We start from the raw sequence: 25,659 nt of genomic DNA, 5'->3' as shown, positions 1-25,659 counted from the left end.
TTTTGAAAGAGAAGATTCATCAAATGTTACATCGCTACTAATTACTATCTTCTGTGAAGTAGGATCCCACAACATGTATCCTTTCACCACATATGCATACTGAACAAAGACATAACATTTCGATTCTGGATCTAATTTTGAGCGATGATTGTTAGGAATAAGAGCATAGGCATCACAACCAAAAATCCTTAAATGTGAATAATCACAAGACTAAACCAATCAGACTTCTTTAGGAATTTTACAATTAATTGCAATTGAAGGTGATATGTTAACTAAATAACAAGCAGTAGATACTTCTTCTACCCACATCTCCTTTTGCAGGTTAGCATTGCTGATCATGCTTTTGGATCTTTCCATAAGAGTCTAATTCATATGCTCAACAATGCCATTTTGCTGAGGAGTATAAACAAAATCTTTATGTCTAACAATTCCTTCATCCTTACAATATTGTTCAAATTCTAGAGAAGTAAATTCACCACCATTGTCAGTTCTCGAGCATTTAATTGATTTTCCTAATTTTTTTTCCACCATTGCTTTAAATTATTTAAAAACGTGAAACACATTAGCTTTCATGTTCAACATATAGATCCAAAATTCTTGGGAGAAATCATCAATAAATGTGAATAAATATGAAGCACCTCCATAGGATACAATACGAGATGGTCCCCGAAGATCGTAATGAATATAGCCCAAAATTTCTTTACTATTATGACTTCCACTTTTAAACCTATGTTTACATTATTTTCCATACACACAATGTTTACAGAAATCCAACTTCAAGGATTTCAAATCAGGAAGCAATTTGCAGTTCATTAGTACATGAACACCTTTCTCACTCATGTGACCCAATCGCTAATCCCATAGGTGAGTGCCTTCTTCTTCTTTCTCTGACGCAGTCACTACCTCACTGACCTGAGTACTTCCTTTGAGTCTGTAAATATTTCTGGCCTTTTTTTCCTTCATAACAACCATGGTGTCTTTTGAGACTTTCAACACTCCATTCTGACCTATAAACTTGTAAGCATCGAATTCCAACACTCCCAAAGAAACCAATTTTTTCTTCAATTTAGGTACATCTCTAACATTAGTTAGTTTTCTAACTGTATTACCATACATTTTAATCTTGATATTTCGCATCCCAACAGTATGGAAAGATACATTATTACCCATAAACACAGAACTACCATTCACAGCTTCATATGATATGAACCAATTTTTGTGTAGACTCATGTGATGAGAAGCACCAGAATCTAACATCCAATTTTCAAAATTCTGAGGGACATTACATACAAATAAAGGTTCATCTACCATACCTAATTCATTAACAAATAAAACTTCATCAATCATACTTGAATCAACTTGATTTGTTCCTTCTTTGGATTTTCAGACTCCTTTCATTTCCAATAGTCTGTCTTGAGGTGTCCAATTTTGTTTCAGTGCCATCATTTGGCCTTATGCTTTTTATCCTTTGATTTAGACCTCGAATAGCCCCTTGCTTTCTCCCCTCTTTCCTTTGACCATCCTCTAGCTACCATGGCTTCTAATGCATAGGTTTAAACATTTGACTTCTTCCTTACTTCTCTAGCTAACAGAGCTTCCACAACTAAATCAAACTCTAAGGACTCAGTTGTGTCCAAACTGATAGAGGTAATGAAATCATCGCATGACTCAAGAAGAGAACACAACAAGGTGATAACAAATTTTTCTTCTTGAAATTTAACTTCCATATCTAACAATTGGCAAATAAGTGTATTAAAGACATTTAGATGTTCAACAATTTCTGTACCCTCCTTCATCTGAAGACTGTACAATTGTCTTTTTAAATAAATCATGTTGGTTAATGATTTGGTCATATATAACGTTTCTAGTTTTCACCACAAACCTGCTGTTGAAGTTTCTTCAGTAATATTCAAGAGAACTTCATCCGCAATGCATAACTTGATGGCATTGAGAGATCAGGCATCCAATTCCTCCCATTCCAAATGTATAATGCTAGAAGGTTTCTTCTTCACCCGTCTAATGCTTTGTTCAACCCTTGTTATACAAGCAAATTCCTAACTTTTAGCTTCCATAAAGCAAATTTATTCTTGCGGGTGAATTTCTCCACCTCGAACTTTGCGTTCATCATTTTAGCCATTTCCTTCTAAAAAATCCTTCCTCCTAGGGTATCCTTCTTTCAATTAGATTTTATTTAAAAAAAATATTATGATTTCCCTTCTTGTAGCTAAGGTTTTCAAATTTATGGGTTCTAGCGTTCCCCCTTTTCTAATTTCAGAATTATTTTCCTTTAAAGTAATGAAACCCTACTTTTCCCCCATTAATTTAATTTATTGAAAAAAATCCAACCTTCATCTTCTCCCATCAATTTAACAATTTTCTGAAAATTTCAACTGGTTTTTGAGCCCAACCAAAAATAATTCTAGAAAAAATTGCTTTCAAAAAAATATTTTGCTGTAAAAATTACCTGGATTTTACAATACAAGTTGCATTATTCCACAACCGTTTGATGAAAAAACCTTATTCTCAGTCTTACAATAGTGTCCTCCTCTTCCTTGTTCAACAAACGAGTGGATAGTTTGGCTTCTCCTCCTTCGAGAACACAGCAGGCTAATACACCAACTCGACTCTAATGACAAATGATTCTCCTCCTTTGAGACAAAAAGAGAAACAACAGGCTTCTTCCTTCAGTGGATGACTGGGAATAAATGGCAGGAGACTTAAATTGCTCTTTATTCTACACAATTGTGGAAGCCATTGCTATTGAAGTTAAAAAGCTCCGAAATGTGAGATTACAGAGCTGTGAAGTTCTTGAGTGAAATCTAAAGAGGGATTTTTGACCGTGCGATCCCATTCACTCAACTTCTTTTCCAGTGGATATGTTTTTTTTTTTCAATCGTGAACAAAGAAAGAAAAAAAATATACGGACTTCTTAAAACGGTGGAAGCAACCAATTTTCTTTGTAACAATAGTGGTCTTTTCATGACAAATTTATTGATAGGAAGAGAAGCTCATGCTTTCCTTTTCCAGTGGTAGGGTCTTTCTTTTCTCCTTTTCCCTTCACAACAGTAGGAGGGGCTTACAAAGGCAGCATGGGCATCACCTTTCAACTCAGGCTCTTCCTCTTCACTCACGATGGTGGATGATTTCCAAAAAATTGATCATTTCCCTTCTATAGTGGCAACTAATAAACACACAGTGCGTCCCTCAAGCTCCGATACCAATTGCTACATTTCCAAGAGTAATTAATCATTTATCATACATAACAGGAAATGCAAGAAACATATAAAATTCACAAATTAAATCACACATTAACACAAGGAAATTTTAGGTGGTAAAAAAACCTTGACAGTGTGTCAAGGAAACCTCCATGGGGCAAGGGATTGAAAACTTCTATTAACCAAGAATGAATATCCATCATACAAGCCTGTTAGGCCATCCCAATCAATATGGGTTTTTCCTTCATTACATAACCCCTCCTCATTATGAATCAAGTTATGAAACTAACTGACAGTAATTAATTTTTTTTTACCCATAATTACATTTTATAGTCATATTTCAACAAAGAGTTTACTTTCAAATGAGAAGGTTAGACAACCATGTTTCAAAAACGAGTTCAACTATAATACCATCAACCAAGTTCTTTATCATTCAAACAAATTTGGACGAAGAAGACTTATAGAGTAAGTATTAAAGTTTTTAATCCATGGGAAATAAACTATTGAATGTCAATTATGAAAATGTTTTTAACAATGTGCAATGGAATTCATAATTTCATTCACTAGCAAAGGTAGAGAAAGTGTACATTAATAAGTAATTTCTTCCATACTTTCGGGAATTTTTTTATGAAAATATACTTACGTTTCTCAAAGTTGTGAATGATATCCCACATAATAGATTTGGTCTCAATAGCTCCAAGACTTTACTCTTGTTTGAGGATATTGCATCTGATCAATTTTCAGTTTCATCTGTTAATGAAGTTACCTCCTGGCATTCCAAAGACATCACATTTAATGATTTTTTTATTAAAGTGAGAAGATTTTATTTTTTTACTCTAGTTACTGTCATTATCTCTAGTCTGTCTCTTCTCTTTAGCCACTTAATCATAAATCTTATTAATATTAATGGAATCGGTTGAGAATATTAGGGATATTATAATGCAGTAAGGGCAATAGACTTAGTGCAGAAAACATATTATTATGTTGAAGTATTCTTATGGTTGCATATAGTAAATTAATAATCCAAGATATATATTTTATCCAAGTATTCTTACGGTTATATATCTCGTTAGATAGGAAAGTGTTTTCCTAATGAAGTCAATTGCTACAATATATAATAACATGCTCGAGTCATTCCAATAATCTTGATAAGGATTAAAATAAATTGCATGGCTAGAGATACGAGACAATCTTGATGTAATGGCACTAACATTAGTGAGGAATGAGAGCTTTTTTTTTTTTTGGTCAAGTAAGAAGGAATCTTTATATTAACCACAGTAATAATATTACATATTTTACAAGGTAAACCTTGCATTTACCCAAAAAGGTCCTCATGTCCTAACTAAAGTGGGAATGACTTAAACCTTTTACAAAAAATGGAATCAACCCCTTAAACAGGTGAAAATTTTAACACTCAAAATAATTACATTTTCTACCATGAGAAAAGGTGGGTCCATAATCCAATGCATCACCCTCCCACTGCGCTTACTGAACCTTCACCGAGCAAAATTAGTGATTACCATTTATCATTGAGATGAAAAATCTCCTCATTTGATCATTGTGTTGCCATTGATCCATAAAACAATAAATGAATAGACAAAACTGCATCTCTTCCAGAATTGTTCCTCATGCCACTGTATCCTTGGTATTCCTCCTCTGCTCTCCACCTTTCCCACTTCTCCATACCTTTGGCAGCCTAACACAGACAATCCTCAAACAGCTTTCTTGGGATTAATAACTACCAGACGTGTTTGGTGTCCCTTTCCTTATTAATCACTCCTTCATTCGCCAAATGATTTGCTACCATGTTAGCCTTTCTCTTCACATGGACAAAGCTTACAGTCTTTAAGTTTTGCAGGTGAGAGTGAATACGGTGAAAAACTTGTAAGAGCCTCCAGTGTTTCAACACATTATCTGGTGTTGTACCATTGCAAATTTTCTTGACTGCTTTGATAATGAGTTCCAAATCTGCTTCAATGATTATATTATGTGAATCTGAATTCACCAGTATTTCCAAGCATTACTCTAGGGCCATGAGTTCCACCATGTTATTAGTGGCCTTCCCCAAGTGGCCATGAAAGATTTTCTTTATTTGCCCCTGTTCATCTCTTATAACACGTCTAAAACCAGCTAACCCTGGGTTGACCTTAGATGATCCATCTATATTGACCTTTAAGAAACCATGAGGAGGAGGCTTCCAAATGTTTATATTTGAATTTATTTGGCTTACTCCCTTGATAATGCCCTGTGAGCTTATGGATTGAAAACCCAACTATAGTAGAATACTCACATCTTGGGGTAGAGGAGGGTCCTTAGGCAGAGTCTTCAGCAAGCTACTGACTATGTCTTTAAGTTTCCTTAAAATTTGGTCAATTATGTGTTGGGGCTTGCTAGCTTCGTTCTTGAAGATCTAACCGTTGCGTTCTTTCCATACATTCCAGATAACAAAGCCTGGAACCAGGGTCCAGGCTCTATTAATAGTTTCATTCCCTGAGAAGTTTTTCCTCTAGTTCCTCAAAGTGTTGGAGATGATGAGTTTGTCCCTATCAGTATGTTTAAATATTGTTGCCACCCAGTCCCACACAGTGGAGGTGAAAATGCAGAGGTTAAGAAGGCAATTCATCTTCTCCTCTTGAGAGTTACAAAGGTAGCATTTGGATGGTCCAGTGAAGCCCTTTTTAAGGATATTTTCCCAAGTTAAGGTTTTTCTTTGATGAACTAGCCAAATAAATAATTTTATTTTCATCCAATAAGGGCTCTACCAAAGAATCTTCCAAACTTGATCAGGATTGGGATAGTTAAAACCTGTTACTACCTATTTTTCTTCATTGAGATTAAAGTTGCCTTCAATGTTCCTTCCCCATCTTAGTTTGTTAGGCAACGAGGATACCAGAATCCTTCTATGCTCTAGTTCCTAGGTAAGAAAGGTTGCCTGGGATCTCAGAGGACTCTCTTCATTGTGGCATAGATCCTTCCAAGTTCTCCATTTTTCATTGTTCCTTTCCTGGTTCCAGAAGTCTTTCAACATAAGTATACATTTGCTGTCTGTGTCATTCTTGAGAGATTCTAACTCATCCTTGTAAGTTGGGTTCCCGCTGCCAGTTATCCTCCCAAAATCGTGCTAGATTCCCAGCTCGAATTTCCCAGAAACTATGTTGTTGAACAATACTTTTGTTTTCCCAGGCAAGGTTCCAAATATGGGAGACCTTAATGTTCCCTGACATTCTAATGTGATCTTTCCCCTACCAATTCTTGGCATATTTTTGTTTCCAAAGCTTAACCCAGGGAGTAGATAATTCCTTGATCCATCTCCACCGGAGTTTAGCTCCAGAAACTTTGCTAATGGTTTTAGGATCATGAAGTCCCAAGCCATCGTGGCTCTTAGGTTTCTAGATTTTATCCCAGGCTACTAAAGCCCATTTCTTTTTCACTTCTCCTTTTCCTGATAGAAGGACCATTTGTATGATCCTAATCTGCTGCGTGACTCCTTTAGAAGCAGGAAGAATAGAAAACATGTAAATGGGAATGGCTTACAGTACAGCCTATGTGAGCACAAGGCGCCCTGCCAAGTTTAAAGATCTGCAAGTCCATTTTCTGATCTTGTCTTGCATTTTATTTATAGTTGGCTCCCACACTTCCTTGCTGAGAGGTTTATCTATGAGAGGTATGCCCAAATACTTGGAAGGTAGCTGGTCCCTTTGAAATCCAAGAATTCTGGTGATATTTCTTTGAATAGAAATGTCAGTATTAAAGAAAAAAACTTTCGATTTGCTGAGGCTCACCTTTACTCTATCAACCTTAGTAATTTCATTCAAAATTTGTTTGATAATTCTGGCCTCCCGGACTGTGGGTAGGCCTTGCAACATTGTGTCATCCAAAAATTACTGATGTGTGTTTGCTGCTCCATCCACGGTGAGTTTGATGCCTTGGATTCTTCCTTCAGCATTAGCTATTTTAATCACTCTACCAAGCCCTTCCATCATGACAACAAAGAGGAAGGGTGAGAGCGGATCCCCTTGTCCGAGGCCTCTAGAGGGTGTGAAGAGTCTTGAACGAGCATCATTAAGCAAGATGGAGAAACTAGTTGTGGTAACTAGTGCCATCACCCATCTTATCCAGTTTTTTCGAAGCCATAGCTTTTAGAACTGTTCTTATATAAGACAACTAAGCTTGTCATAGGCTTTCACTAGATCTAATTGAATGATCATACTAGCTTGTTTGTTGCTTTTGAGCGAGTGTACCACCTCATGAGCTTGGATAATATTATTGAGGATTTGTCTTCCTTCCACATAGCCTGTTTGCTCCTCTGAGATGAGAGATGGTAAGAGTGGGTTGAGTCTATTGGCTATCACCTTGGAGATAATTTTATACACCACATTACATAGGGCTATGGGTCTGATGCCATCTGAAGTCATGGAATTTTCCTTTTTTTGGATCAGATCCATGAAGGATGCATTGAACGCCTTCAGAACCTTTTTGGATCTTCATGACTCTTCCACCACCTCAAGGATGTCCTGTTTAACTGTTTTCCAACATTCTTTGAGGAAGTCTACATTAAAACCATCTTGGCCTGGAGCTTTTCCATTTTGCATTTCATTGATCACGTCACTGACATCCTCTTCCAACACTGGCATGTTAAGATTGTGGTTATCTTCTCTGGTGACCAGCTAAGGGATGTACTGTGTGAAATGGTTGATGAATGTGGATCTGTCCTCTAGGGGCTCCTCTGCAATATTGAGGAAGTGTTGTACAAGGAGAGATTCCATGTCTTTGTGAGAGAAAATTTCTCTCCCTTGAGAGTATTTGAGCTTTGAAATTCTGTTGTGTGCCCTATGATCCAAAGTGGATTTTTGGAAGAACTTCGTGTTTCTTTCTCCCTCTTTTATCTAATGTATCCTTGAATTCTGCCTCCAGAAAATATCCTCTTGTAAGCACCGATCTTCCCATTCTTCCTGCAAAGTTTCAACTAGATTTTTCCGCTCCTCGGTAAAGCCCTCTGCGATGTTGATCCTATTAATTCCTGAAGTTTCTACTCAGCTTAAAAAATCTATTAAATGTGAGGTCAATGTGACTCATAAATGAAATTTATTTTTTCTCTTTAAAATATTTATTAATTATTATTGTAGTTAATATAAACTTATTAACATATATCAACCATATTTCTTAATATAATTATATTAATTTATAATATACACTTATATAAATATTAATATTTAAATAAAATAATATTTTTCTTTACCAAATGTTATTGCCATGATTGCATTATAATGCTAATACTCTCAAGTGATTTCATTAATCTTAATAAGAATTACGATTGAGTGGCTAAAGAGAATAAGCCATCTAGAGATGTGATTCCATTCATCTTAATAAGAATCGTCACTGAGTGGCTAAAGAGAATCAGAAATCTAGAGATAATGAGAGTAACTAGAATGAAAAACAAAACAATTTTTTTTCCTTAATTTAATAAAAAATTCAATAAATGTGACGTCTTTGTATGGTAAGAGGCAACTTCATTCAAAGATGAAACTGAAAATTGATCGCATTCGATCAAACAAGAATGCATTATTATTTTAGATATTTCAGATGTTTTTTAAAAAACTTGTCATATTTATATAAAACAGTCCATTTCCCATCACTTAATTCTTTTAATACTTGCCATAGGATTTTTCACCATACAAACTTGTTTGCATGAGCTTCCCACTCAAGTTTAGCCAACCATCTCATTTAGAAGGTTGGACGCTTGGTCGACAACCTCGTTCTTGTAGAAATCTCATTTAGAAGCTATTGGGTGCCCATCAATACCTTTATAGCGGAGGGATTAATCCCATAGGAATCATCAATGCAAAGTCAAAATATTAGTGGGAAATGAGCCTTCGAACATCTATCAAAATTTTGTTGGAAATTGATAAAAACTCTTTTCCAATAAAAAATGGTTGTCACCTATTGAATAATATAAAAGATGGCTTTACAAATATAAAAGGAGATGTATAAAAATAGGTTTTTTTAAGGGTGTTTAAAGCTTTTCTTAAAAAAAGGTTTTTTAATGACATTTTTTGCGTGGATATAGTGATTTTTTGAAAGGATTTTTATTACACTTAAAGAATTGAAAAAGATTATGGTATTATTCTATTGTTATTAGAAAAAAGATAAATAAAAAGAAGAGGTTTTTAATTGGAAAAAAAAAGATTAGGGTTTTGAAAAAGTCTATTTAATTGTAATTTTTTGTTTTTTTTGTTTTGTTAAGCATGACAATGTTTTGGATGAAGATTGTTCCTTTCGGGACTGTATATTGAAAATCATATTTCTTTTTTTCAGGGACGATATAGAAGATAATCTGATACAATGAAGAAGCAACTATAAAATAGAGGGAAGACCACAACAATGGGTCGCAAAGTCTGTCTGAAGTAGATTAAAAAAATAAAACGAAAAGAAAAGACAGATATCATTTCCATAGTTAGAGAGGTTCAGCCCATAGTCGAGGAACTAAGAAGTCTAACAAAAGGCAAAAAAGAGATCATGGATGATTGTTGTGGCTTGGATTTTCTACCACTTCCTAAGTTTTCTAGTAAGCATTTTGATTTTTGGGTTGTAAAGATGCACATTTTTTTTTCGAGATAAAGACTTACTTAGTTATTCTCTAATAACTCATATGGTGAAGTATGCGATGGTTTAGCATTGGATTTCATAAAACAAGATTTGGATGATAAGATTTTGTGCAAGATAGAAAAAGCTACATCTTCCAAGGAAACGTGGAAGATATTGGGAGAAGAATTTGGTGCAAGGGGGAGTGACATGCAGTAGTAATATGTGTCACAATCTGTTGAGTCAGCTGCATATATGGGAGTAGATGAGTAAGACTCTAGGAAGACAATAGAGCTTGTAGAATCCCACTCAAGAGTAGATGATCGTCGTGAAGACTATAAATGTGAAACCCATTATGTAGACATGCATATGGATGAAGAAGATGCAATAAACATTGAAGAGAGAAGTTGAAGCCTCTATCTGTGAAGCAGGGTAAGAGCATATAAATGCTCAAGGACTCCATTGTAATGTGGATGATGCAGATGATGGTGAGTTCCACTGTGACAAAAGACATGTGGATGATGCTTATAAAGTGTGATGTGAATTAGTGAATCCAGACACAGTGGATGAATTTGGGAAAATTGAAATTTTTAATGTGCACACACATGCTCAAATATCCCACAATAGAGTGGATGGAAATTATGTTAAATTTGACGAAGAACAATTAAATAGTGATGCATGGTTGCACTTGATTGAATGTAAAACTCATATTGATATGTTGTTATTTGGTGAGAGAAGGCCACTATGTGTGGAAGCCAAGTGGAAGACAACATGTTAGTAGTAGTGAGTGATTTGAAAGAAGTTAAAAATGAAGTGATTCAACACTTTCTGATGAGAATATCCATTGAATGTATAACAATGGAAGATAATCTCAAAAGAAATTAAAGAGGAAAGAAGTAAAAGGAAGAGGAGAAAGCTTTCAATGTAGAACATAATGAAGATATTTCTAACAATGATCTTGAGTGTGGAGAGTATAGGAAAAAAAACAACAATTCCTGATGATGAAAGTGAAGGGAAATAGGTGAATGTTTTTTAAGACAAAGATGAAACCATTGAAACAATTTTTCAGAAATGGAGTCAAGAAGAGATAATATTATGTTATCAAGAAAGATGGTAGAAATAAGATCAAGAATATGAAGCACAAGAAGTAGAAGAAAAAGATAGTTTAAGATGAAGAGTTGTGGCAACGGTCAATGAGTGAAAGAAGTGTTGAAGAGGAAGCTATAGAAAACAAGATCAGGTTATTTTTCAAAACAAATACAAGACAAGTAAATGAAAAATTGCAACAACAACAAGTGAAGAAATATGGAGTGTATGGCAAGAAAGCACAACAGAGAATGAAGCAATTTCGAGGATATAGAATTTGGTGAAAATAAAAAATAAAATAAAAAATTGTAAATTTTTTTAGTCATTGTAGGCCTAGCGGAGACTTATACCAGCAAACATGTTTAAGTTAAGATTGAGTCCATTTCTATTGTAAGCCTGACAACCATATTTGAGCCATATTTATTCAATTGAGCTACGTCTAGTCATGATTGATTTATGTTGAGACATATGATAGTAATTAAGTGGGAGTATTGGAAATGGTAAGTACTCCTACATGCAAAGTAGTCTAAATTTAGAGTGTGAGTTAACTTAGTCAATTGTGAGTGAGTTTTAGTTTAGTATTATTTTGGGAAAATTCAAACACAAGTTTGTTTGCATCTGAGGTTATTTGAGTAATTCACTAGTAAGAAAAGGTTAAATACCCCATGATGGGTTCAATGTAATCAAGTGAAGTCAAGTCAAATTAAGTGTATGTGAAAGCCAAGAACCGAAACTCTATGGATAGCTGTATGCGATAATCAAGTTTATGTGATCAATATAGAAGAGAATTAGCGCATGTTATTTGTGTGTATGAATTTTTTGTTTCTCCTCTTTCTCTTTCCATTAAATTTCTTCCGAACGAATGGCATTCTTTTATTTAAAAAAAAAATAAGTCTCATACCTATAAACGAAATTATTTTGAAGGTATCGCAATATGAGAGAATTGATAGTGATAAAAATGACTTGGATAGATTTTCACTTTGGTTGATTGAGGTGGATATTGGTGGCCACCCTCATATTACCTAGACCTCTAGTCGGTTTCATCTGTTTCCTTGATTATAGCAGCATTTACTATTTTTAGTAGTTTTCTGGGTCCTAAAGTTTGGGAGATGTTTTGACACCCTAATCAACATCTTTTGGAGATCTACAGTGGCAAATCCTGTAGTACTTGGAGATATCATTCCAACGAGGTATCGTACGCACCAAACAAAGATCATATGACAAAGTTTCGACTCTAGGAAGTTCACTTCCCAACAAACCCCAAGGGGGCCCACAAACTCTTGGCGTTTCATCTCTTGGGGTTAGAGTTTTGGTCATTTAGGGTTTTCCCTAATTGTTCAATAATAAAAATGCCCCTAAGCCTAATTGTAACGCAGTTTAGAGGTATGTAGCTGCCACATCTCTTATTAGAGTTAAACTACCATCACCTGAGCTAGTTCATTTCCATTCTGTATGTAAGGATATTTCAGTTATTTGATATTAATGAAATGAAGTTTTATTTTTGCTACATCTTTGTGTTTATGTTCATATCTACACCTTTCATTCTCTACGAAATCTTCCAGCTGAAGGCTGGCTGTGAAATAACACTGTGCAATTCTTGAGCTCAAGGCTCACTATCAGCTTTAGCTCTGTAATTCCTGGGAGCAAGGTTGGTTTCCATCAAGGATTGCACAATTCTCTAAGAACATCTCAAAAATGGATGGAAACCAAGTCAAGAGATCGGCTTGTGGGTTAAACAGTAAGGAAATTAAGCAAACACAATGTAAGATGCAAAGGATGAGTCTCAATCAAAACACAAATACATGGATCAGTGCAATATGAGGTGTTCTGATTTAGAAGGGAGGCCCCAAAATGAAGCATAGGCAAAATTTTGGAGGGTGGTTGTAGCTGCTACAACATTGGCGACACACTAGTAGAACTCCAGCTCTCTGTATGGACCTTGTCCCGTGCAAAGTGAGTCTAACTCTTCCAAAAGTATTATTTGATTCTTCAATTGTCATAGCTTCTTAACTAAATTGAGTTAAATATTTAGTTCCTACCATTCTCATTATCAGCATGACACATACCAAGCCAAGTCAAAATGAGTTGTTTCGATTGGGGATGATGGGTATGTAGATGCACAAGTAATATAGGCTGTCAGAGTTTTAGTTTCATCTTTGGTGTTTCTTTGCTACCAGTAGGTGTGAAAAGTACTCGATGGAGTCACTTTAGGAACGCAAGAATTTCTCTGGTGCCAGTAAGCATGGAAAATACCCCAATGAAGTTACTTGCTTCACCTCCTTTCACAAGAAGCCATCCACTTCTTTTTTCTTTATTTTGTCTCTTTCATTTTTATTTCTTTTAAATAAATGTTCATTGGAACTTATTCATTTCATGAGGCAGTAGATGGATCCTGACTTATTGAGAGTAGAAGAGGTTGTCCCTTCAGAGAAGAATATTTATATATACCTTTAACATACTTGTTAAGGTTTTCCCCATCTCCTTACTCTACTTGACTGCTTTGACAATGGTTAACCGAATATAGAAAACCGATTAGAGTAGGCGGTACTAGTTAAGAGTGAAGGCATCACGATTCCAGCATAACTCTCTCTGAAAGGAACATATTTTCCGTCAGGGTATCATTGACTAGAAGAAATGAAAGATTCTCATATTGAGAGGGAACAGATAGATAACCAAGTGTTGATAGATGCACAAGGTCCTCTTGGATTTCACCCTGCTTGTGTAAGAAGCCAAATGGAGTTTCATGCAGGAACTAACCAAAGGTGCAAAAGAAAACGAGAAAAGGAAAGAAGCAAGACAAAGAAAAACTAAATAATCAAATAAGAAACAAGAGAGAAATGCAAACAGTACTCCTACTCCTAACCTAAGAAGAGCATGGGCCAACTCCCATGAAGTGATACTTCTAATATAGCCATTGGCGCATTGGTTGGCCCATGTAGGTGAGAGCATGATTGACAAGAAATATATGCAAGAAAACCAAGCAAGAAAGATACAACAATGTAAACCAAAATGTTTGAAGCTTGAATGCATCCACAAAAAAGTAAAGACATAAAGCACATGAAAGGCACTCTGTGGATGTATGATGCTGTCACGTCACGTTGCGCATGGAGGACACGCTTGTGCACACCTTCGAGCTTGGAACACGAGAAAACATATAGAAAGAAGAAAACTTCCATTTCACAATAGCACTTTCTACGTATGACTCCTCCAATGCATGAGCAATAGGATTATGTGATTCTAACGGAAGATGTGAAAACTATGAAATAAATTGATTTTTAGCATAAAGAACATATTGATGAGGAGCATGGGGAGATTCAACATATTTCTTATCAGGAGTGGAACTAACCTCAAGGTTACAAAAACCTGACATACCCATCAGCTTGGGCTGAAGTGCCTCGACAACTTGAGGAGTTTCCACTTCATCAGGGGATGGATCATCAAAGACCGGTGGCTTAGAAAGATCAATAATAGACAAATCAAAATTGTGATTAGATGAATGAATGGAAAGATCATGATAGCCATGATCACAAAACTCAAGATGATTGACAACGACATCCTCATGATTTGACGAATCATAAACAAGGGATGATGAAAAATGAGAAGTTTAACCCTTTATGTTTCCGGAAATGTAAGATGAGAGATTAGGAGGATCCGAGAAGAGAGGTTTGCCCTCTCTGCAATTGAATGAAGAACCGACATCCCACGTGTTCTATGAATGATCAGAAATAGAAGAATTTGGAAATGAACTTTCACAAGATGGAACATAAATGGCAGAATCATAGAATATCTTAGGATAAAGTGGATGTGGTGCAGACAGATGGAGATTACCCTGCACTATGGTTTCTTGTTTAGACTCCCACATATACCCATAAAAAATGATAGCGCAGGTTGGTTGTTCAACACCAACTTTGTCCAGAACTTGATCCTCATGAAAATCACATGTGATATTTGCGATGGATGAACACAACATACCAAAATCTTGAGGATCAAAGGAGCCAAAGGATAGAGGCTTAGGAGATGAGAGAACATGACAACCATCGGGCTTATAGTCCAAATATACACAAAAACCTTGAGTAGGTGGGGTAGGAGGAGATGGTGACGGATCAACAGGTTGATTCTCATCTTCTCCCACTTCAACATGTGTAGCTACAGATGTTTGAGGAGAAGGGGATAGAGGGTCACTTGGGATAGTAACCTTGTTCGTCTCATATTTATAAGCTCTAACATTGAGGTATGTTGGGAGAGGTTTGAAAGATTCTAACTCTTGTGGATTCTCATAAATGTGAACAAGATATTGAAATATTTCCTCCAAAAATATCCAGTCAACTTCATCTCCAGGAAATTCATAACAATAATGAATAAAACGGTTGAGAAAGTGATCAAGAGATGCATCAGGAGATTTTTGTAATTTTAAATCTTTTTGATTAAGTGCTTTCTGGTCATATAGAATGAGAACATGAAATAATTATCTGAACATGTGATCAAAAGAGTATATAGAAGTTGGGGGCAATGTGTGACATCATTTCTTTGCACGCCCTTCAAACATGAAAGTGAACAACCACCAGAAAATGTCATTTGAGGGAACATCATGCCTGTAATAGAAGCCAACAAAGGCATTTGTGTGCCTAAACAAGGGAGTTTCATTATCTCCATTGAACTTATATTTGGACAAGTCATCTATAATGATGGCCAATGTTTAAAAATCAACAACGAGAAAGAAACATGTCAGGTTTATGATTTCAATAAAAGCCATGAAATATGTGCAGAACTTCAAAACAAACTTTAAGGGCTCGACTTGTCATTTGGCCCTCCTTCTAGTGCCATAAATGTTGATGATGCTAGATCTAACAACATTCAGGGGATCTCCCTGATAAAAAGTCCTAACTAGACCTGAAACCATTTGGAATAGGACTCGTAGCAGTGGGTGGTAGCATAATGCTTTGACCGCAGTAGCGTGTAGAGGTAAGTAAGATAACTTTGGGTGAGTGCAAGTGTGTGACCCTGTGGAGATTCAAGCACGATGCATGATGTCTCTGACACACGGAGAGAAAAATAAAGTGTGCCCCTTAGAAGCTTGTAATAGTACGCAACTTGAAAGGAACATATGAGTGAGATTATATCACATGCTAAAATGTGGAATAATCCACAAATTAAAGTGATGGGTTAATCCAACAACACACATCCAACAAGATTCATACAATTGCATACAAAGTAGTTCTAAGAAAATGTGTAAGTTAACCAAAATACATTTCTAAAGCAACTAGAAATGTCTAACTACAATAAAAACATATGCATGAAAACATGTTGGCTCTCATGTTATTATTATAAGTGAAAGTTACATCCATACATACACCATTGACAATCACTAGCCCCAATAGTGGAACATTACAGTCAAGAACACATGCTCCTCCAAAGAAGTGTAATTGCTCTATGCTGCGGAGAAGCTAAGGCTCGTCACAATACTTCCAAGCATTTTCTAAGCCAAAGACTAGCCAAACTCTTGGCTCCCAAAATCCTATTCTATGAGTTATGAGGTTCTATTTATAACAAAGGGTGGGGCAACCCTTCACATTCCCCTTTGTAACTATTTGAATACCCTCATGAATCTTCAACTTGTTTAAAAATAACTCATTACATAACATGATGACCTTTCACATTCCACTAATGACACTTGGAATTTCACTTACAACATATTTACAAATAATATTACATTTTCCATGTGTACCCATGTAAGATAAAATAGGCTAGATATGGTCTAACAAGACAAAACAATATGAATCTGAAGTTTGGGCAAAGACCAACTCAGAAACCTCCACTTGTTGCTTCTCAGTCACATATTGATGCTAATCTTGATACTGTGTGATGATGTCCCCAAACTGCTTGAAGGTGTCTTTCTGATAGCGGGCTCTTTCCTCCATAGAATCCAGGTATATGGTCTTGGAACCTGTATCCAACTTGTCCTGAAGCATGTGTAACATGGTGTTGAAAATGACAAGACCACTGATGTACTTCTGCATGTTATGTGTGCTTAGATTGAAGTCATCCCTGGTGGCCTCTCACCTTAGCTACTCCATGTACCCATAAATCTTTAGTTAGACTTGGTTTTGCGTCTAGCCTTGGTGAGGGAACCGATTGATGGGAACCTGTGAATTCTCATGATAAAATCCAAACTCTTTTATGATCGTGCATATGAGGCATGTATGATGCTGAAGAATTGGGTGAGATTCTCATAGTCCTGCATCAACATCCAAAACTTTTCTTTCTCTAGCTCTACCTCTGGCTTCATCTTCTTTGCTAAGTGAAGTGGGCCCCCTTTGTAGTTTATTGTCCACTCTTGCACATGGGTGATGGAAGCATGTATGATCTTGAGAGTTTAAAAAAACTGTTTGATCCGCTTCTCTAATACATGCACATAGACAACTTTCTTATGCATGGTAACAAATCCGTCATATAGCTTTCGCATGGTAATATCAAATTTTGATACTTCAACAAGTATCACTTTCTTGATCTATGCCATTGTGGAAACTGAGCTTTGCTGGTAAAGTTGTTTTTCCTCTTGCCTGGGAGCCTGCAGATTCATTTCCATTTGTTAAATCTCGGCTAATAGGAACTTAATATTTGAGCTTGTTTCTCATGCATAGGCTAAGGTGGAATCGACAATGGAAATTGGATGCTTTTTAATATCTGACATTATCACCCTTTCCTTCATAAAATTAGGTGATGTGTGATCATCCATAAAATGCTTCCTCCACGCCTATACAATCCTCTTCTGCAACTCGTCAAATGATAGATTGTACACATCCATGACTATATCATCATCAATGTGAACAACCTCTCCTTGCTCACTCGGTACTGGTTCTAACAAGTCTAGAGGTGGTGCAGACTGACAGGTGACCCTTGAGTGTCTTTGTTCTATGGCTCCTCCTTCAAATCCAAGTCTGTTACTTCAATCAATTTCTCAATCTACTAAGCAAGCTCCCAATCTTGCATATGTTCACCATCTTCCTCAGCTACTCATTGTTCTGACACCTCAACTTGTATGGGCATTGTTTCCTCCATCATCATGCCTTGTGTTTCCCCTTCCTCTTGTTTCTTCTTCTCTTCTCTTTATCTCCTTCTCAACTCCTACTCTTCCTTCAACTTCTTCTTCATTTTCTACAATTTTAGTTCTGCTTCTTACAACCTTTTGTTTTCTCTCTTTCTTCACTGTACTCTCTTTAGCTATTTCTCCCTCTTTTCCTCCGCTTCCAAAGTTTTTTCTTCCCATGATAGGATCTTCTCTCATCTTGTAGTGTTTCTCTTCTTGTGGGTTCTCAGAATTCTTCCTCTTTCCCTTTTCCTATACTAGATTTCTTCCTATTGAAGCTATTGTTGTTTCTTCCTGTCTTACTGTTGTCTATAGAGAAGCTTTCCGAGTTGTTGTTATACTGACCGACTCGTGGACTTTGGATGAATTATAGCAGTACCTCCAAGGGTCCTCCTCATGTCAATGAAATGTCTCGTGGATCCATGGAATGCACACTCTCTCACAATGGTCCTTGCAAATACTGTGAGGATCATACAGATTAAACTCTTTGGTGCCAAACTCGAACTTGAATATCTCCTTAGATTCAACATGTACATTTCTCAAGCTCTTAATATCGTATAATCTGATCCAAAAAGGAAGAGCGGGCCATGACGCTTTCTTCTTCCCATGAAGTCCTACTGATAACCTGGTAGAGAGGTGATATGAGACCTCTTGCATGACCAACTTTTTTGTGGCATACCAAACACTATGATGAAGGTGCCACTAAGTGAGACATACCAATCTACAATGTTAAGTATCGCCTCCATTGCTTCATGGGACATGTAAGATGGATCCTGATCAAACATAAGCTTATACAATGGGATGGTGAAATTGTCAGTTAGATTTTCCATCACTCCTCGATAGTTGCAATTGGAAAGAAACTTGCAATAAATATTGACAACAGTCTCCTTGGGTGTCCATGTACAACTCATGCTAATAAACTACTACTTTTCACAGATTGCATCAAGTAGGTATGCAGACATGTAGAATATCACTTGCTCATTCTTAGGTGGGTTCCGAGTGTTAGTCACATGGATCTTCAACTGATGATCCAACCGTTTTGACCAGCTGAATGATGTCCCATCACTCACCAATTCATTCAGTACAACTACCGAGCCTCCAAGAAAGGTTTTTTTGTTCTATTGACCATATATTATGTATGCAAAGATGATCAAGAATCGATCAGCCTTCCTAAGAGGCTTTGTCTTCTCAACATGATTTGGTGTATGTTTGAACTTTGGCGACTCTTTCACCCAACACTTGATTATATCTCTCGTGTTCACCTGGTTATGGGTGGCATTGAAAATTGTGTCCATGCGCCTTGCTCACTGAGGTAAATAATACATCAAATGAAAGTTCTCTGCCCTGAAAGTGCAAAGATTTATTGTGTTGGCACTGCTTAATGTCATAATATCTAGATCTGTGTGTGGGAAAATCTAATTGATAATGTCCGCACATGGGAAGGTGGGGAACCTAGATGCAACCTTGTATAAACCTGATCACTCGATACTGATATATACCTACTAGTCCTTAAGTCTTCCATGAAGTCCTCTGTAAAAGTATCCTTGATTTTTTTCCATGTCAACTTTTTGGCCTTCTCAATGAACAATTGAGTTTCTACATAAGCTAGTAGATTAACTAATGTCTGCTCAACTATGCATTGGTAGTCCCAACAGTCAGTGTGGAGGCTTACTGACTAGAACCGCGTAATGCATAATTCAGTTTTGGGCCAGGGCTGGTACAGACTACGTAGTATCAGTATCCAAGTTGGGAGGCTAGCTCCTAGAATGGCATAGTGCATAGATGGATCTAGGCCAGGGCAACCTCTGCACAATTCCATTGACCAAGGGAGAGGCCTTGAGCTCGAAAAATACATAGTTCATGCAAGGAAAATTGAGATCTGTGTAAGGGAAGCCCATATCTACCAAAGGGGAGTGTGATATTGAGCATATATAAAGGATGGTGTGATGATGAGTGCATATCTGACTACATGATAATGCACATGTGAAGAGAGTCGCCACAATGACGACTATTACTGCAGAAACGGGGTAATGCATGAGAAACTTAGGAAATGCAATGCAAAAATTGAAACAACACATATACAAGTTAAAACAAGTTAAAATGATAGAAGTTGCTCAATAAGACACGTAAAAAAACACTTTCACAAGCTAATCAAGAAAATGCATCAGAAAAAATGGAAAAAGACTAGAAAAGAAAACCTTACCCAGAAAAGGGGCAACGATTGCACCAAAGGTTCCTTGATCTCATTGGGAATGCCATAGCTCCAAGATTGAATGTGAAAATGAGCTCTAGCACCGTTGATTAAATATATTTAATCAATTTAGGGTTTATGACGCAAAGACCAAAAATCAAGAAAAAAGCGACACTTGGCAACAGTTTCGAAAATAACTCAAGGGCCTCCTCCAGGCTGCCAAAAATAGATCCCTATTTCCTAGGAATGATTTTTTATTTTCTTCTCTTTTGTTTTTCAGGAAAATATTCCATGCATCACTCAAAGAGATTGAGCAGTTTTTGGGAGAGCTAGAAAACTCCCTGGTTCATGCACTCCGCAACTTCTGAGTAGAAGGATTTTGCGCAATTTCTGGGCTGAGTGGCTCTGGGTTGTCTCTCATGCTTTGTGAAATTTCCTAGTTGAAGTTTTCTTGTCAACCATCACTACATAATTCTTGAGCTTAAGGTTCACTGTCATCCTGGACTACACAATTCCCGAGAACAAGGCTCATTGCCCTCAAAGATTACGCAATTCTCTAAGGTAAGCCAGAAACTGGATGGAAACCAGGTCAAGGGATCAGCTTGTGGGTTAAATATTAAACCAAGTAAGAAAACACAAGCCAAGATGCAAAGGATGAGGCTTAATCAAAGAACAAGTACCTAGATCAGCGCAAGATGAGTTGTTGTGATTTAGAAAGGAGGCTCCAAAACAAAGCATAGGAAAAATTTTGGATGGTGGTTGTAGCCGCTACAACAGAGCCCCATCATGACATATGAAGGAAAATAGTTACATTTATTCATTTAATTATGTCAATGAAGTCTTATAATGTCTAAATAAAACATTTTTCATACTTTGAATGATTTTAATAACAATATAATATGATATGCTTTTAAATATATCCGCAATAATTTTATTATCAAATACATAGTTTTTATGATTCCATTGATCACATATAGAGAATTAGACATCATTAGCATGTATTATTGCATGTCTTGTTGGACATGAAATCCAAAATCCATTTTTTTTATAGAGCTAAGTTATCTGTGTGTTTTTCCTTCTACGAATGAATCACGGATGCCTATTTTACTTACCTATTATCATGGATACATAGATATTTGACATTAAACTAAAATATCATGCTAACAATATTCACTCGTTTCTTTATGAGTCTACAACTACAAGGTCTTCTCATAAACGTAATTTTTCTTGATGAATATTGGTTATCTCACAAAGTAGATTTGTTGTGCCGATGTTGGAGATCATTTGAAATTTTTCTTCATATCATTTTCCCATTTAATTTAGTAGATTTGTTGTGCTGATGTTGCAGATCATTTGAATTTTTTATTCATATCATTCTCCCATTTAATTCAGTATATTTTGAGAAGAAATAAAACATTCTATTTAAAAAATAGAACTCATTGATTTCCTCAATTATTCCCCACAACATGGAACTTTTCCTCATAAAGAAAAAATTATAAAAAATTATGCAAAGATCGCTATGAATAAATTTGAGTGGAGACATTTCTCTCTCAAACATTCTTGCCTTAAATGCAACCCGATGATGCTTTTCAAGATTATATATTTCACATACATTATCAAGAAGAAATAGTATATGAATATAATTAACCATATTCAACTTTACAGTCATTCTCATACTTAAGAAAGTTAGATGTCTATCCCTTGCATCAAAAATCCTACTATAGTTTCCATTATTGGCTATGAGTGTAGTTCCTCATAAATGTTTGTTAAATAATCTATAGAACTTATAAAACCTATATTCGTGTTAAATAATATTATTAATGACCTTTTTAAAAATAAATTCATCCTTAATATCCTTTACAACTAATTGGTTGTGCTAAAACTCAACCTTATTACATATCTAAGATAGTTGGGATGGAGTTAATAATTTGTACATAAACTAGGTAATTGTTATAGGTCAATTGTCACACATTTATAATATTGAATCCTATAAATACTGACAATGATCAATGCATAATAATTTGCAACAAATAAATATTTATTCATCTATAGCCTTACTTCATGAAATTGCAAATCATATTTAGACATATGATGGATAAAACCATAATTGACTAATTACTAATTTTTAGAAGTGTGAGAATGTAGTTTACATAAGAAATAATAAAGAAAATATATAATTCTATCCCTAAAATTCTAAAATTCATTCTTTTAGGTCAATGGTTATATAAGTTAACACCTCACCTATAGCGACTTTCACCTCTTGCTTAAGAAAATTCAATCTTAGCTAATCCATACATCGCAACATGTCCAAAAATTCCATGATATAAAACGGTATTTTTGTTCTATCTTAGTTTATGGATGAACATCATACCTCTTCTTGTAATTCTAGTGTACACAATCCTGATCATTGGAAATTTCATGATCTTTTCCCTGATTATATTCTCACCCACTTCCTCTATGGTTCTTTCAACTCTTTCCATTAAGAGGAAGGGTCCGCATTCCTTATTCTGAGGTTTACTTTATTATGAGAAATTTGTTTTATCGTTAAAAAAAACTATATAAAGAATCAAATGTATAATCCTTGTGATCTTATTGTATGGAAAACCCACTGACATAAAATTTTGTATAGAAAACTTCATAGGGTTTCTTCAAATTTATCCAAATTAACTCTATAAGTTGACTACCATTTTGGAAAAATATTTTCCAAGTTTACTCAACCTCAAGTGAAGCCTATTCATATAAGAAAAATATTCTTGAAATCTATTACATAAGGGATATTGATATATCAATCATTTTTCATCTTTTACAAACTAGATCTTATTGGAGTTGGTTTTATCCATCTCAATTTCCATAAACTAAATCTTATTGGTCTTGGTCTTATTAATATGAGTATTTAATTTCTTCCAAAATTGATTGATTGAATGGATCTCATTAGTATGAAAGAAAAAATCCTTAAAAGTATGGTCAATCATGAATATTCTAGCCTTTTCCTTCTTCTCATTGATCATGAATTTCTCATGATTATTCATAGGTTTTTGGAACTATGGTCTTTATAAACTACCAAAGAGATATACTTTTAATAGTGTTTTATTTATTGTGCCCACATGCCATTTTTTCTGGCCATTTAAATACAATACCATCTATTAGAACTCATAATAACTATTGAAAATTTCATTTAAGGAACATGTCTAAATTTAAAATGAATCATTCTACTCAAACACGAGCACATATACTTTAGACAAATATCCAAGGTGACCTGTAGAGAAGTGGCTTAGAGCTCAAACTACTAGCTCTAGTACCATGAACTAGTGAATTCGTGAAGTGACTGGCTATAAATTCCACAAGAGAGAGTTTATATTGATGTGAACTATTACAACAATCACACACAAGTGAGGATATCATAAGACATTGAAATGAGGAAAATAAATTGATATAGGTTAATCTATAAGATCATATATATGTGCTCAAAGATGTAACTAGCTCCGTTAAAATGACAAAGACTTAGTTGACTTTAATCACCATATATATGATCAAGATCCATGCTTTATGCCTTGGATTTACCCAACATTACATTTGGCTAGTATATCTCATCATCGAGCTGACCAATTAAACAACTTATCAATGGACCTTTCTTCAAAATGAAATATATTGATTCCATAAACATATAAGTTGAGAAGATATTATGTTTTAGTAGTTTGCACTATGAAACACACTACACATGTAAGTTGGAAAAACGTGCTTAAACACCAATTTTCCTATAACCACCTATACTTTAGGAAATGTAAAGCATTTAGTTTGTTGAAGGTTAAAGTAGATATTATTAAAATGAAGCATCTCACTTGTTGACCTATTATCTAAGGTGGACTTTGTCTACGGTTTTTAATTGTACCCCCCTCTTATGATGTCTCTGATTTTATAAAACAAAATAGTGTGTGAATATTACTTTAGAATACCAATGGTAGGAAGCAGAGCACTATGAGATTATAGGAAGTATGTCTAATTAAAGTGTTTTTCTTGATGGTTTGTTGAATAATTCAGATATGCATATAAATTTTGACTCCACGTGCATGGAGGCTGGTTGATTTTTTTATTTATTTTTTAATCGATGGCCACGATTGAATGTGGAGAAAATATACCTAGAATATGCTTAGTCAGAGTTTTAGATCAACGACGGTGGCATAAGGGAGCAAAAACGTTGGATATAAAAATATTTTAAAGCAAAATGAAACAAAGCGAAAAGAAAGTCAGATATTATTGACGCATGAATAATAAAAGACAGTAATGTGAAATGTGTAATAGAATAATTAAAAACAATAATTTCATATACATATAATTAATAATTATTATTATTATTAATTATGAATAAAAAAATTTATTATTAATTTAAATAATAATTCAAATATATTTATTATCATTATTTAAGTAATATAAAATAGTGGAATAAAATAATCATGGAGAGTAATGCTAATTTAAGAATAGAAATTATTAAATTTTAATTTAAGGAAAAAATTATTATAGTTAAAAAAAAAAGGTGAAATATTATAAAATGCTAAAAATGATAATTATTAGAATTAAAAGAGAGAAAAAAATTAATTAAATTAAAACAATAAGGGAGTAGACTTAAAAGTTATTATATAAAAAATATTATAATTAAAAAGGGTCATAAATTATTTGTTGTTAATTAAAAATTAAACAAGTAATAGAGTAGATGTTTACATGTAATATAAGTATGTAAACAATTATAAATGTTGACGATATAGGTGGCTCTAGAAATGATCCGAATTCAAAGATGGTTTTGGAAAAGCTAAAAAATCAAGGTCTTAGCATTGAAATAAAACTATGATTAGATCAAAGAATGCATCACAAGCTTTCCAACGATGCACACAACATTGAAATTTGAGTATGTATGAGCAAGTTATTGCAGTTTGAAGTTTGTACCAAATAAACAAACAAAAAAAGTCAAAGTCAGAAGTCAGCTAGAGGCTGCCACATGACACTCCCATAGGCTACCACATGGAAACCCATCAACAAACTAGGTTGAACACAACAAGTGACGTGGTAATATCACAAGTCGACACATGGCATGCAAGTGACAAAAGTGGCATATGGTGTGGATCAATCATAGCCTGCCACATGGCCCAATCACATGGTGCCACATGGAACCTCAAATTAGGCCCAAGAGGCCTTGGCATCATGAAACATACATTTCTTTATTATTCTCATGGGTTGGGGAGTTTTTATCTTATTCTCATGGTTTTGGGAGCCGTTACAATATGGACATATGATTTCCATATATTATATGGGTTGAAAACTATATTAAAGCCAAAATTGGGCTTTAAAACCATATTAAATAAAAATTAGGAGTCCATGGGTTTTGAACCCAAAAGCACCATAAAATCAACTTAAAATGACTATGCTAACCATTGTGCCAACCACACATTTTGTCTTATTCACCCCTACACATCTTTATAAAATGTCATTCAAATGGTTCACCATGG

The sequence above is a fragment of the Pinus tabuliformis genome, chromosome 8 (genome assembly GCF_031772625.1).
Source record: "Pinus tabuliformis cultivar Carrire ecotype Pingquan chromosome 8, CPIR1, whole genome shotgun sequence".
Classification (NCBI taxonomy): Eukaryota; Viridiplantae; Streptophyta; class Pinopsida; order Pinales; family Pinaceae; genus Pinus; species Pinus tabuliformis.
This window is presented reverse-complemented; position numbering follows the sequence as displayed.